Genomic DNA, 13,980 nt, shown 5'->3' on the forward strand with positions numbered 1-13,980 from the left:
AACATATTCAACTCAACATACACACAAAACAAACAACTTAAAAATGCTAAGAGGATCTGAACAGATGCTCCAAAGAAGAAATCCAGATGGCCAACAGACACATGAAAAGATACTCAACATCACTCATCATCAGAAAAAGGCAAAAATAAACCATAATAAGATATCACCTTGCACCTCAAAAAAGCTAAAATCAAGAAGACAAAAAATAACAAGTGTTGGTGAGAATGTAGAGAAAAGCGAATTTTGGTGCACTGTTGGTGGGAATGTAAATTGGTGCAACCACAGGAAAAAAAGTATCAAGCTTCCTCAAAAAAATTGAAAACAAAAATACCAGATGATCCAGTAATCCCACCACTGGGTATTTACCCAAAGAAAATGAAAACACTAATTTGAAAAGATATATGCACCCCTATGTTTATTGTGCCATTATTTACAATAGCCAAGCTATAGAAGCAACCTAAGAAACACTCTCAAGACTTTCTTTACTCCCCTTAAAGGTACTGACTCCAAGAGCATGTCCCAGTAAACTGCTTAAGCATAAATCTCCCTTCCAGAGTGTATTTCTTGATCTAAGACTACATTATAAAGATTAAATATTTCATAACCATTTAAAACATTGTTAAAAACTATCTGGGTTACTTAGTAAGGAATAAATAAATTCAGAAATGAAAACAAGATGAACTGGTGTAAAAAGAAACTAGATGCACAAAGTCTAATTTAAAATACTGTAGATATCAGGATACCTGGGTGGCTCAGTCAGTTAAGTGGCTAACTCTTGATTTTGGCTCAGGTCATGATCTCAGAGTCATGATTTCAAGCCCTGCATTAAGTTCCAGGCTCAGTAAGGAGTCTGGTTGTGGTACTCTCCCTTTCCCTCTGCCCCTCCACCATAGTCTCTCTCTCTCAAATAAATAAATAAATAAATCTTTAAATATATCTATAAATAAGTAAGTAAATAAATAAATAAATAAATAAATACCATAGATATCTAGGAGCATTAAATGCTTAGATTGAGGGATTAACGGTGGACTTGGAAAGAGTTAGATCAATCCAGTATTTCAAAATAATTTTCAACAAGATTTAACAACTGAATTATTTAGGGAAGGTAGGGTTAGCATTCTTAATTTGGACTTCTGAATTCAGTTCTAACTCTACTTCCTAACTTTTTTGGGTTGTGGTTTCCTTGCTATGAAATGAGGTGACTGGCTGCTAATTTTTAGTCTAAATAGTTCTAGAATCTTGTTTTGTTTTTTTAAAAGATTTTATTTATTTATTCATGAGAGACACAGAGAGAGGGGCAGAGACACAGACAGAGGGAGAAGTAGACTTCTCACAGGGAGCCCAAAATGGGACTATGTGTCTCGATCCCTGAACCTGGGATCATGCCCTGAGCCGAAGCCATATGCTCAACCACTGAGCCACCCAGGTGTCCCAGTACTAGAGTCTTAATCTAGTCATAAGAAATAGAATTTATGCCAATTAGAAGACCTGCAAAAAGAGGGCAGAAGTAAACCAAACAATTTGACTTTGGAATAAATACTGTATCTTTTGGTCTGATAGCCATCATATACTCAATGGTTCCTAAGTCCTGAAAGAAAAAGCATGGAAAAATCCGGTCTTCCATAGAGAGTCAGTGATAGTTTAAAATCTGCATTTGAAAATATTTTCCTCCCTACTGACAAAAATATGAACAAGTTCTGATTTTCATATTTTACCTTGCATAAATTTCAAATATAATTAAAGATTAACTCAAATTTTCTATTACTCCTCTTAGAATATTAAAATTGTTTTGTAGATCCATGAATGAATGTATTTATTATTTTAGAATAGTACTTTTCATGTCTATTATGTCATTACAAAAGTAAGTTAAATATTGTATATAGCTACTATCCACAACAGTGAAAATTTATTTGGCTAAGGAAAATACATTACATGAACTGACAAACCTGGGCTGATGTTCCCTGTAATCACTGAGTCACTGGTTTCGAGCCAGCCCTAGAAGCATAGCTCTAACCATCATGAGCTCACAGATTGGAAAGTAGTCCATTGTGGAGTAAAAACTTGTTCATTAGCAAGTACAGGCTTTATGACAGTGTGTATCTAGAACTCTGACCCTGGCCTACAGCCCAACACAATTTTAGAATTCACTAAGTACTCTGAATTAAAAATAATAAGTGATTTTGAAATCCTACTTAGTGAAGTTCTAATACTTTATTTTTGCTTTTGTTTCTTTTGCCTCAGGAGACATATCTAGTAAGTAGTTGCTACAATCGATGTCAAAGGGGTTAGTCTGTGTTCTCTAGGATTTTGATGATTTCCTGTCTCACATTTAGGTCTTCTATCAATTTTGAATGTATTTTTCTGTTTGGTGTAAGACAGTGATCCTGTTTCCTTGTTTTGCATGCTGCTGTCCAGTTTTCCCAACACCACTTGTTGAAGAGATTGACTTTTTCCCATTGGATAGTCCTTCTTGCTTTGTTGAAGATGGATTGGCCATATAATTGTGGGTTCATTTCTGAGTTTTCTTTTCTCTCCCATTGATCTATGTGTCTGTTTACATGTCAGTACCATACTGTTTTGATCACTATAGCTTTGTAATATAACTTGAAGCCTAGAATTGTGATGCCTCCAGGTTTGCTTTTCTTTCTCAAGATTGCTTTGGCTATTCGGGGTCTTTTGTGGTTCCACACAAATTTTAGGATTCTTTATTCCAACTCTGAAAAATGTTGGTGGTATTTTGATAAGGATTGCATGAGATGTGTAGATTGCATTGGGTAATATAGACATTTTAACAATATTTGTTTTTCTAATCCATGAGCATGGGATTTTGGAACTTCATCAAAATAAAAAGCTTCTGCAAAGTGAAGAAAACAACTAACAAAAAACGGCAACCTATGGAATAGGAGGAGATAATTGCAAATGGCATATCTGATAAAAGGCTAGTATTCAAGATATATAAAGAATTTATAAGGCTTACTATCCAAAAAACAAATATTCCAGTTAAAACATGGGCAGGAGACATGAATAGACATTTTTTCAAAAAAGACATACAAATGGCTTACAGATACATGAAAAGATGCTCAGTATTACCTATCATCAGGGAAATACAAATCAAAACTACAATGAGATACCACCTCACACCAGTCAGAACAGCTAAAATTAACACAGGGGGAAAAAAAGGTGTTGGTGAGGATGCAGAGAAAGGGAATCCCTCTTACACTGTTGGTAGGAATGATAACTGGTGCAGCCACTCTGGAAAACAGTATGGAGGTTCCTCAAAAAGTTAAAAATAGAACCATCCTATGATCTAGCAATTGTACTACTAGGTATTTACCCAAAGGATACAAAAATACCTATTCAAAGGGATACATGCACCCCAATGATGGAAAAAGCCCAAATCCATTAATTGAGGAATGGATAAAGAATATGTGGTATGTGTGTGTGTATGTATATATAGAGAGAGTATATATAATGAAATATTATTCAGCCATAAAAAGAATGAAATCTTGCCATTTGCAATGATGTGGATGGAGCTAGAGAATATTACACTATGTGAAATAAGTTAGAGAAAGGCAAATACCATGATTTCACTCATGTGCAACTTAAGAAACAAAGCAGGGATCCCTGGGTGGCGCAGCAGTTTGGCACCTGCCTTTGGCCCAGGGCGCGATCCTGGAGACCCGGGATCGAATCCCACGTCGGGCTCCCGGTGCATGGAGCCTGCTTCTCCCTCTGCCTATGTCTCTGCCTCTCTCTCTCTCTCTGTGACTATCATAAATAAATAAAAATTAAAAAAAAAAGAAACAAAGCAAATGAACATAGCAGGGGAAGAGAGAGAGGCCAATCATAAGACAGACTCTAAACTACAGAGAACAAACTGAGGGTTGATTGAGGGGATATGGGAGGGGATGAATTAAATGGATGGGGATTAAGGAGTGCACTTGTGATGAGCACTGGGTGTTGTACATAAGTGATGAATCACTAAATTTTTTACCTAAAACTAATATTACACTGTTAACTACCTGGAATTTAAATAAAAATTTGGAGGAAAAAAAGAAATCCTATTCAGACCCAAGTCATGATTTTGTCCCGTGTTGGCTTTGTGAACTTGGATGACACCATCTAATTCTTTCAACTTTAGCCTTCTCATCTGGAAATCTAACCTACCTCATTGAGAAAAAATTTTTTAAAAAAGTAACCGAAACTATTTTAGGATTCTCAAGGGCTCTGCAACTGTGCTTTGTTTATGGTAGGGTTAAGTATTGATGTGATGGTAAGAGTGATAATGTTACTACCTTTCCCATAATCATTAGAATCAAGATGTTAGAAAAAAAAAAAGAAATTACTACAACAGCAGCATACAAGAGGCTAGATGGGGCATGCTTTCTTGCCATTCAATAAATGACTAGCAAATGCAATTACTAATATTAATATTGGACTTATATACTAAATCCATTCACCTTCTAGGCCGCCGTCCTATTTAACCAGTGAATCTTGCTAGCCCTTCTTTCCAGATTTATAATTCATAAAACATGCCTACCTCATAGAAAACAGTTAACTGAGCTATATGCTCATTCTCATATATACTAAACAAGAAGAGAAACCACAAAAATCATTAAATGGATGTTCTCAAGATTGTGTATCTGATAATTGCAGGAAAATGCTAAACATGAGTTCAATCCTCTTTTCTTGCTAATGGTTCTAATTAAGGCTGTTGGTTCAAAGGCCTAACAGATTATAGAAAAGGAGAGAAGAAACTAACTTAGAATATTAAAAAAAGACACTAGTCTAGCTGTCAGCAAACTGAATTCAAATGCTAGCCTTTCCATGAAGGAATAGTTATACTTGTATAAGCCACTTTGGCTGTCTGGGCTTCTACAATTACAAATGCATTCATTATTCATTAGCTTGTTTATTCAACAAATATTTCCTGATCATATGCTATACACTAGCCATTGCATTGGTAGGGATTCAGTAGTGAGCAAATATGGGTATAGTCTTCACTATTGCAAAGTTAACACTAAAACAGGTTTCACTGGATTATTTTGAGAATGAAACATGTTAATATACTAAAAAATATTGTTATAATGAACTACATTAAATCCAAAAAAAACCTCACTGTCCACCACTCTTGAATTATTTAATTTTTGAAGCATTTAGAAAAGTATAGAAGATAACATAAACCTACATGTACCTATCCCCTAGTACTGGTTGATCTTACCATATTGCCTCTTTCGGTTTTTCTTTCTTTTTTAAAGCTCTCCTCTCCTCTCCTCTCCCTCTGTTTTTCACCATCTTATTTCCCTTCCTTCTTCCCTAGATAAACATACTGTCCTAAATGTTGTGCTTATTATTCGTATGTGACTTTTTAAAAAACATGTACTGCATTTATCAGTACCTGTATGGTAGTAGCGTGTTTTGGAATTCCACATAAATTGTATTACACTGTAATATCATTCTGTGGCTTGTTTTTCATTAAAGTGTTTATTGATGATTTAAAAAATATTGTAGTTCATTTTTTTCAGTGCTATACAGAAAGAATTGGCAAAATTTTTTTTCTGTAAAGAGACAGATACAAAGTATCAGGGTTTATAAGCCATATAGTCTTTGTAGCACCTACTCTACTGTTGTGGCACAAATGTAGATATAGATGACACATGATACACAAGGATGGCTATGTTCTAATAAAACTTCATTTACAAACATAGGCAACGGTAGGCTTCATTTGTCAATCTGCTGTTGACAATCTGCTGGTTCTCTTCCTTGGTGGCACACTAGTGTTACTGGGAAGCTTTTTAAAAATACTCATGCTTGAGTACTGAGACTAGAAGGATTAAATCAAATCTTAGAAGGTGCACCCTGGCACTGGTAGGCTCCCCCTCCTTTTCTCAAGAAATTCCAAGATACTAATAAAAATATTTTACAATTTGAAATCATCTAAATTAATATAGAAATCAATATGTGGATTCACAGATTTAAAATGTACTTTATCCCCTAAATATATTATAAAATTATATAAAACTGCTTGTTAGTAGTATAAGTTGTAATGTGCATCATTCATTAAATCATTCTACTAATTTCCAAATCACTTACTGAATTTCATAAGTTGCTGGTGCAATCTTTTATTTTACATAGGTGTCCCTAGTTAAGTGACACTTGTCTCTTAGTCATAACTTGATATTGGAAACTATGTCAAACTGTTTTAATAAATTCCTCACTAAATTGAAAATCAGTAAGTAACTTGTTATCCCAATACCTAGAGAGGTTCTCTTAATAATTTTAAGAGAATTAAAACCAAGAACCAACTAAAATATTGTTCAGCAGTGAGAGCAAAGTAAAGGTAAGAAAGCCATACAACTATGGCATTTACTGTTAAGATAACCAGAATGCTTTCATACTGGTTGGTAAATAGCTATTGCCCCAAGTCCTTTGGATGTCCCATAGGACATTCCCTCCCCTCTCTCTAAAATCCAGCCATTAGAAGGTTAATGCCTGGCATATAAAGGGGCTTCCAGGACCTTGTTCCAGCCCTGTGACTGGTGTCTATCCTGATTAGTTGGGCCCTGCCTCTGCCAAATTCTACATCCGAGGCACTACCATTCGATGTCCAGGGAACCCCCAAAGAACTGGCCTATTCCTTGCCTGAGTCTATCACTTGACCCAAGTGGTGGTGGGAAGTCCTTGTGGGTTACTGAAAATATATGTAGGTGCCTGTCAGCCTAGAGGCCTACAAGCCAGGTTGCTGGGACTGCCATGTGCTAGCTCCCATAATGCAAAGTTCACCAGCTAAAGTGGGCCTCTATTCCATTGTAACAGCACTTGTACTATGAGAGGCAAATGCCCAGTACCATTCTGGCTCCCTTCCCAATGCTGTGGCCACCTTCTGCAGGCTGGTACCCCTTTGGAGTCACCTTTGAATGGCCACTTAAGGGAACTGTAATCTCCTTAGGACTTTGACTCTGAGAAGCCATGGAGAAACAGAGAAATCACTTAATAGCCAGTAACGAATGCCACCTTTGTCCTTGGCCAAATATTACAAGTTCTTCCAGCACAGAAGACATTCTGTGACAAGAATGAAGCCATGGAGAATGGGCAGACCCATATGGGTAGTTTAGAGCCAAGGGATGCCCTTTTTTAGTACCATACTGATTTTCAGTTTTATTAAATGGGATGATTTTGCTAAAAACCTATTTTATATACCCTCCCTCACAGGCACACATTTGTTTTTATAATAAAAAATCAGGACTAAATTATATACTGCTTGCTCTGTGCAGGCATCACTGTAAAATATATTAGTGCATTTGGATGGATAATAATCATTATCACTCTCATTTTACAAATGGCAATACTAAAACATAGTAAAAACTTTGGTTGAAGAGGTGGGATTTGAAAGCCTACCTAAATGCAGAGCTAGTTGCAATCATTGCAATGCTATGCTCTTTTTTTTTGGATTGTAGGAGGAGGTTCAATCTACTTATGATATTTCAGTAAGAGATAATAGAGATAGCAACTGTGTAAAGATATTAGTAATATAAGAATTAGGAAAAAAATCTAATGGAGGCCAGTATTTCTGTCATCTATGGTTGCATAAAAAATGCCCCCAAAATTATTGCCTTAAAACAACTTACTATTTCTCACTATACTGTGAGGCAATAGGATGGTTCTTCTGCTTCATAAAATATCAGCTAAGATGCTGGACAACTAGAGGGGCTAAATGATCTCACTCCCATAGCTGGCAGTTTGTCTTTGTCTTGGCTGCCAGCTGGAAGCTCAGCAGGAGCTGTCAGCTAGAGCATTTCAGTTCTCCTCCACATGGTCTCTTTATGGCAGCTGGATTCTCAGTCAATTACTAGATATATATACACAAGTTAGGATTGCTATGCTTTCTTAATTAATTCACCTTCTTCTCACAATAAAACAACCCTCTGAAGAGGCTCAGAAAGTCTCCCCAAAATATGCCACTTGGGCATGGGGATTATTTTGAACTAATGGCAATCAAGACCCATTGGCCTCAGGAAAATCTTTACTTCCCTCTTACCTGTATAAAAGAAATAAAAATTTCCCCATTTATGGTGAAATTATGCAATTACAAAGGAAATTTATACCAGAAAGTGGGCCTGTACCAGAAAGAGAACTATTATCAGAGATAACTTTTTACCTAAGAAACTGGTGCATAACAGCACAAGATTGCTTTCCCAGACATCTCTTCTCCCCTTCCTATGAATGGGCTTCCCCCCCCTTGATAACCCGACCTCTGTACTTTTCCTTAACTCAGGATGTTACAGAAACCTCAGTTGTCTGGCTGCCTTTTAAGTTTCATACCTTTTGGGGACTCCCATACATATGTTATTAAGTTTGTTTTTCTGTTAAAATCTGTCTTTTGTCATATTAACTTTTAGACCAGTCACAGAACCTAGAAGGGTAGAATGAAAATTTTTCCTCCTTAAACCTGTTTATCACTAGTAATGTTCTTTATATTGATGTGTAATTTGTCTGATATTAATATAATCACACCAGCTCCATGATTAGTGTTTATATGGTTATATTTTTCTTCATCCCTATTTTTAATCTATGTTTTCACATTAAAAGTACATCACTGTGAACATGTGGTGAAGTCTTTTTTTTTTTTTTTTTTTACAGTGGGGTGGGGGATCCCTAGCTTTTAATTGGTGTGCTTAGCCCAATTGCATTTAAAGTAATTATTTAGGGATCCCTGGGTGGCGCAGCGGTTTGGCGCCTGCCTTTGGCCCAGGGCGTGATCCTGGAGACCCGGGATCGAATCCCACATCGGGCTCCCGGTGCATGGAGCCTGCTTCTCCCTCTGCCTGTGTCTCTGCCTCTCTCTCTTTCTCTCACTATCATAAATAAATAAAAATTAAAAAAAAAAAGTAATTATTTACAAGGGGGCACTTGAGTGGCTCAGTCAGTTAAGCATCTGACTGGCTTGGGTCAGGATCCCAGGGTCCTAGGATCAAACCGCACTTCAGGCTTTCTACTCAGTGGAGGAGAGCCTACTTCTCCCTCTCCTTCTGCCTGCCACTCCCTCTGCTTGTGCTCTCTCTGTCCAATAAATAAATAAAATCTTTTTTAAAAATAAAAAATAAAGTACCCATAGAATTGGTTTAAGTCTACCATCTAATTTGCTTTTCATTTGTCCTATCAATACTTCCTTCTTTTTCTCTCTTTTACTGCATTCTTTTGGATTGAGTTCTTTATCATATTTCCTTGCTTTTAATATTCCCCTTTACCTCTTCTATTGGCTGTATAGCTATAACTAGTTGGGGTATGTTTGTGTATGTGTGTAATATAAATTAAAAGACCATTGCAGAAATAAAGGCATTTGAGAGCAGAGATTTTTAAAGAGCTAAACCACTCTGCATAACAATGCAAAGGTTTGCACTGTTGGCAGAGTTGGTTCACTTGGACTTTTTTTGGAGAAATGTTGGGCTTTTAGACATTAAGCTATGATGTGCCTGCAAAATGTTACTCATTCTGATGGAAATATGTTTTCCCTTGAACCACTGTTGAGCACTACATTGCTGCAGCTGGGCTTAGTGAACCTAAATTTTCACTTTATAATGTACATAAATATGTACAAAAGAACTACGCAATGCTGGATCAAGTTAACCTAGACTGGACTATTGTTCTTCTTCTTTTTTTTTTTTTTTTTTGGACTACTGTTCTTTCAAGTATTATTAAGACTAAATATATAAGACTTTAGGAACCATAATGATACTGGATTATTGTATTATGAAGAGAATGTTCTATTAGTGTTCCCAAGACACATATTCCTAGTTGGTAGGGAGTGAGGTCTCCCCATAAATCAGTGAATAATCTTACTTTCAATCATCCTGAAAAGAAGCAGATCATGGGACAGACAACCTGAGAGGTGAATATTTTCCTCCCTGTAGGCCACACTTTCTTAGACCCTGACTTCAAGCAGTGGTATGGAGCATGCCTGAGTGCATGTCTAAGAGGTAGTATTTTGAAAAGCTGAGCATTTTTAACAGAATGCTAGACACATAACTACAAAGGAAAAAATAACTTGTTGATTAACATCTCCTTCAATCTGAGGATAATAAAAACAATAGCTAATATTTATATTATATTTAGGGTATTATAAGTAATTATAGTTATGGTATATATAGTATATTATAGAAATTATGGTATAATCATATTATACTAATATAATAGTATATTATACTTGATATTATACCAAGCCCTTGCTTTTAATATTATACTAAGCACTCAGTTAAATGCTTAATCATTTATTGTTAACAACAAACTCATAAGGTAAATTTTATTATCTCATTATCTGTAAGTTACAGCCATTGTATCTAGTATCCTGCTCTGCTGAATTAAAAGAATGTATTCATGTCCATGTTTGGACCACTGTGGTAATGGAGCACAGAATCCTTCCCCTTGAAGGGACCTCCTAATCCTCAGAAAAACATGATTGTAGCAACTGATCTCAAAACAACAAAAAGTGATTAGTAGCCAATACAGGAATTCTGAGCAAAAAAGGATTGTATTTGGAACCATATAATCCAGAAGACAATTAAAGGTATAGATTGCATGCTGACTCCAGAGTATCCATGAGATAAACTCTTCTTCAACTTCAGAATAAACCACTAGAGAGAAAGGAACTTTGCAAGGCATGGGGAAGGAAAAGTTCCTGCTATTTGGAAGGTGGGTAGATGAGGTCTCTAGCAAGCTGATAAGTGGCCATCACTGTAACTAATCTATGTCTCTTACTGGTAAATTGAATAATCTGCCTGGCAAACCGCCATGAAATTCAATGTTCTAGGTGTGAGAATTAACAGAATATACTTGACTATTGTTTTTACTGATTTCATAGCCATGCCCAAATGTAGGATTACACAATACTGTGCCCTGGCAGAAACACAAGCTTTGTTGTCCAGAGACCTGGAGTTTCTTCATGTCTTGCCTTTAATTCAGTGACTCTGTGCAAATCATTTTAATTGCTCTAGGAGTCTTCTTTCTCATCTATAAAATGAAGTTCACCTGCTTTACAAAACAGCCCTTCCAGTTACAGGGTTTCTCCCTGCTAATTCTGCTTAACTAATAGCAGATCATTCAACTGATTGTTTACAAACTTTTAAAGCTACATTACAACGAAGATAAGATTCTTGATGTCAAATCTGGTGAAAAACTGCATGATAAAGTCCAGTAACCTCTTATGCTTCATAACTTATTTCTGGAAAAACATTAAGTAACTCAACTCATTAGAATCCATCAACATTTAAATCCTCATCACTTTCTAAATGTCTGCATTTACCATCAAATTTAATTAAGCTCACTATCAATTAATCCTTCCTGCTGATAGGACAGATTAAAAAAATTTTCTGATTATTTTAAAAATTTGAGAAAACATAAAGAAAAAAATTCCCCCAAATCCACATTCTTTTTTTTCACATTCTTGATATAACTATTATTGTTATTTACCAAATAGCTCTTATTTTCCCCTAGGAATATATGTAAGAAAGAATGTCTATGTATTTAAGAATGTATATGCTTTGTTTTAAACATGATTTGGAACACACATTATATATAATTTTCTATCCTAATTTTTTTCATACATTATTCTGCAGCATTTTGCCATGCTATTAGTTTTTTTCAAAATAGATTTCAAATGGTTATATAATATTATAAGACCAAACCAGCAAATTTAACCATCCTTCAATTATTGAACATTAAGTTTGTTTCTGGCTCTTGACATATTTCCAAACGATTTTTCAGAATGAGTTTCACTATCCCCAGTTCAGGAGAATACTATTTCACTGTCTACTTGCAAAAACTGAAAATTTCATTTGTAAATTTTTGTCAACCTGACAAACAATAACTTTTCTTTGTGTTTGATTTGCATTGTTTTGATTAGTGAGGTCAAGTTTTAAATGTTTTAATCATTTGTACTGATTCTGAGGATCGTTCATATCCTCAACAGAGTCAGATCTACTTTTTTTTTTTAAGATTTATTTATTCATGAGAGAGAGAGAGAGAGAGGCAGGCAGAGACACAGGCAGAGGGAGAAGCAGGCTCCATGCCCGGAGCCCGACGCGGTACTCAATCCCAGGACTCCAGGACCACGCCCTGGGCCAAGGGCAGGCACTAAACGGCTGAGCCACCCAGGGATCCCCCCAGATCTACTTTTAATAGAGGCTTATACGAATGCCTAAAGCAAAAAGTATCCATCAAGTGTCCATAGTTGCGTTAATTGTGGTGTCACAAATGCAATTGTGAAAAATAATAGAGAAATCACCACATATATCCTTTACCCAGTTTTCCTCAATGGTAATATCTTGCAAAACTGCAACGTAATATCACAAATAGAAAACTGACATTGACACAGCCAGGACACAGGTTTTCCATCACCACAAGGATCCATTCCCTCCTCCTAACCCCTGGCAACCACATAAGCTGTTCTCTGTTCCTATAATTTTGTCATTTTTGGAATGTTATATAAATGGAATTATACAATATGCAAGCTTTTGAGACTGGCTTTTCAATTCCATATAATCTGTAGATTCATTTAATTTGCGTGTATCCATTTGATATAGCATGTTCCTTTTTCTTGCTGAGTAGTATTCCACAGCTTTCTTTAGAGCTTTATAGTTGAAGTTTTAAAGATTTCACAAATATATTTGCTTGATTTTAGGGGCTGAAAGAGGGATAGAGAAAATGGGTGGGCAATATCAGGAAGATAAACCGTGAGAGACTCCTAACTCTGGGAAACGAACAAGGGGCAGTGGAAAGGGAGGCGGGCAGGGGGATGGAGTGACTGGGTGACGGGCACTGAGGGGGGCACTTGATGGGATGAGCACTGGGTGATATGCTCTATGTTGGCAAATCGAACTCCAATAAAAAAATACAAAAAAAAAAAAAAAAGAAAAGAAAATATAGTTGCTATTTAGGGAGTCATTTAGTCATTCCACTAACAATCACTGGCTGCAGCCTACTGAGCCAAATATATACTTACGCACTTAATTACAAAAACGACTAAGACCCGAATAAGGTCAAAATTATTTAGGTAGCAGTTCTAAAATCGAAACCCAGGTCGGCCTAGATAGATTTCAGGAAACAAGTAAATGAATAGCTCAAAGAACATTTTTTTTCATCAAATAACAATTTTCTAAAATGTAACAATTTTCCTAGGGTAAATGAATGCAGGCTTAAAAATAGCTGTTTGTTTCTTTTTTTAAAGGCATTTTTATCCAAAGGACGAGGTGTTTTATTAAACCACGCCTTATACCCGATTTCCCCACCCCTAAATTCGATTGTACCACGTCTCTCTCCACCTACTAGAGTTCCCGGCCGCACGCTCGGATCCTCAACGCTGGTGCCCCTGAGAAACCCGGGCCCTCTTACTGCTTCTGGACAACACCCCCCCCCCGAAATTATTTGAAGATTTGATTTTAAACAAAACAAAAAGAGGCCAGTAGGTCGCCATTAAAAAGTCTCTCTAAAATACTCAACAACAAAAAATAAAACATAAAAATAAAATAAAATAAAATACTCAACAGTACGGAGGGAGAAAAGCAAACTAGAGACCAGACGAGAGAAAAATCCTTGGTGGGTTCAAAACTTCAACGAGCCCCCTGACTGCCACTCACGGTGCCGTGTTAACAAGACCTGAGCACACGCCCCACGGAGGAGCGCCCGTCCGCACACCCGACGACTCCCGGCCTTGGGCTCCAGCCGAGCTGCTCACAAGGCTTTGGTACAAAGTTCGAAGGCTCAGCCCTAACCGTCGCGACACAAAACGTTCAGGACCTAGAGGCGGGAAAAGCGAGGAGAAAGAGATTTCTAGTCAGGTCAAGGTCCAACGAAACAAAACACCCCCCCACGCGGGAATTGAACCCGCCGCAAGGCCGAAGCCGCGGACACCGGCGCTTGTGGAAGTGACGTAAGAACCGGTGGCCGGAGGAGGCGGGGCCGCGGAGGGCGGGCGCCCTATTAGGG

General features: G+C 36.9%; 1 long non-coding RNA gene across 2 annotated transcripts in view; it reads right to left on the reverse strand.

Moving 5' to 3' along the window:
- The window catches only part of LOC144303896 (uncharacterized), a 47,465-nt gene extending 33,528 nt beyond the window's left edge, over window positions 1-13,937 (reverse strand). The window contains exon 1 of one of the 2 annotated variants that reach the window (XR_013370921.1): window positions 5,399-13,937. This is a non-coding gene — a long non-coding RNA (uncharacterized LOC144303896). The remainder of the gene's footprint in view (window positions 1-5,398) is intronic. The other variant, XR_013370922.1, reaches the window with a different exon arrangement.
- Window positions 13,938-13,980: the final 43 nt, after the last annotated feature.

The sequence above is a fragment of the Canis aureus genome, chromosome 33 (genome assembly GCF_053574225.1).
Source record: "Canis aureus isolate CA01 chromosome 33, VMU_Caureus_v.1.0, whole genome shotgun sequence".
Taxonomy (NCBI): domain Eukaryota; kingdom Metazoa; phylum Chordata; class Mammalia; order Carnivora; family Canidae; genus Canis; species Canis aureus.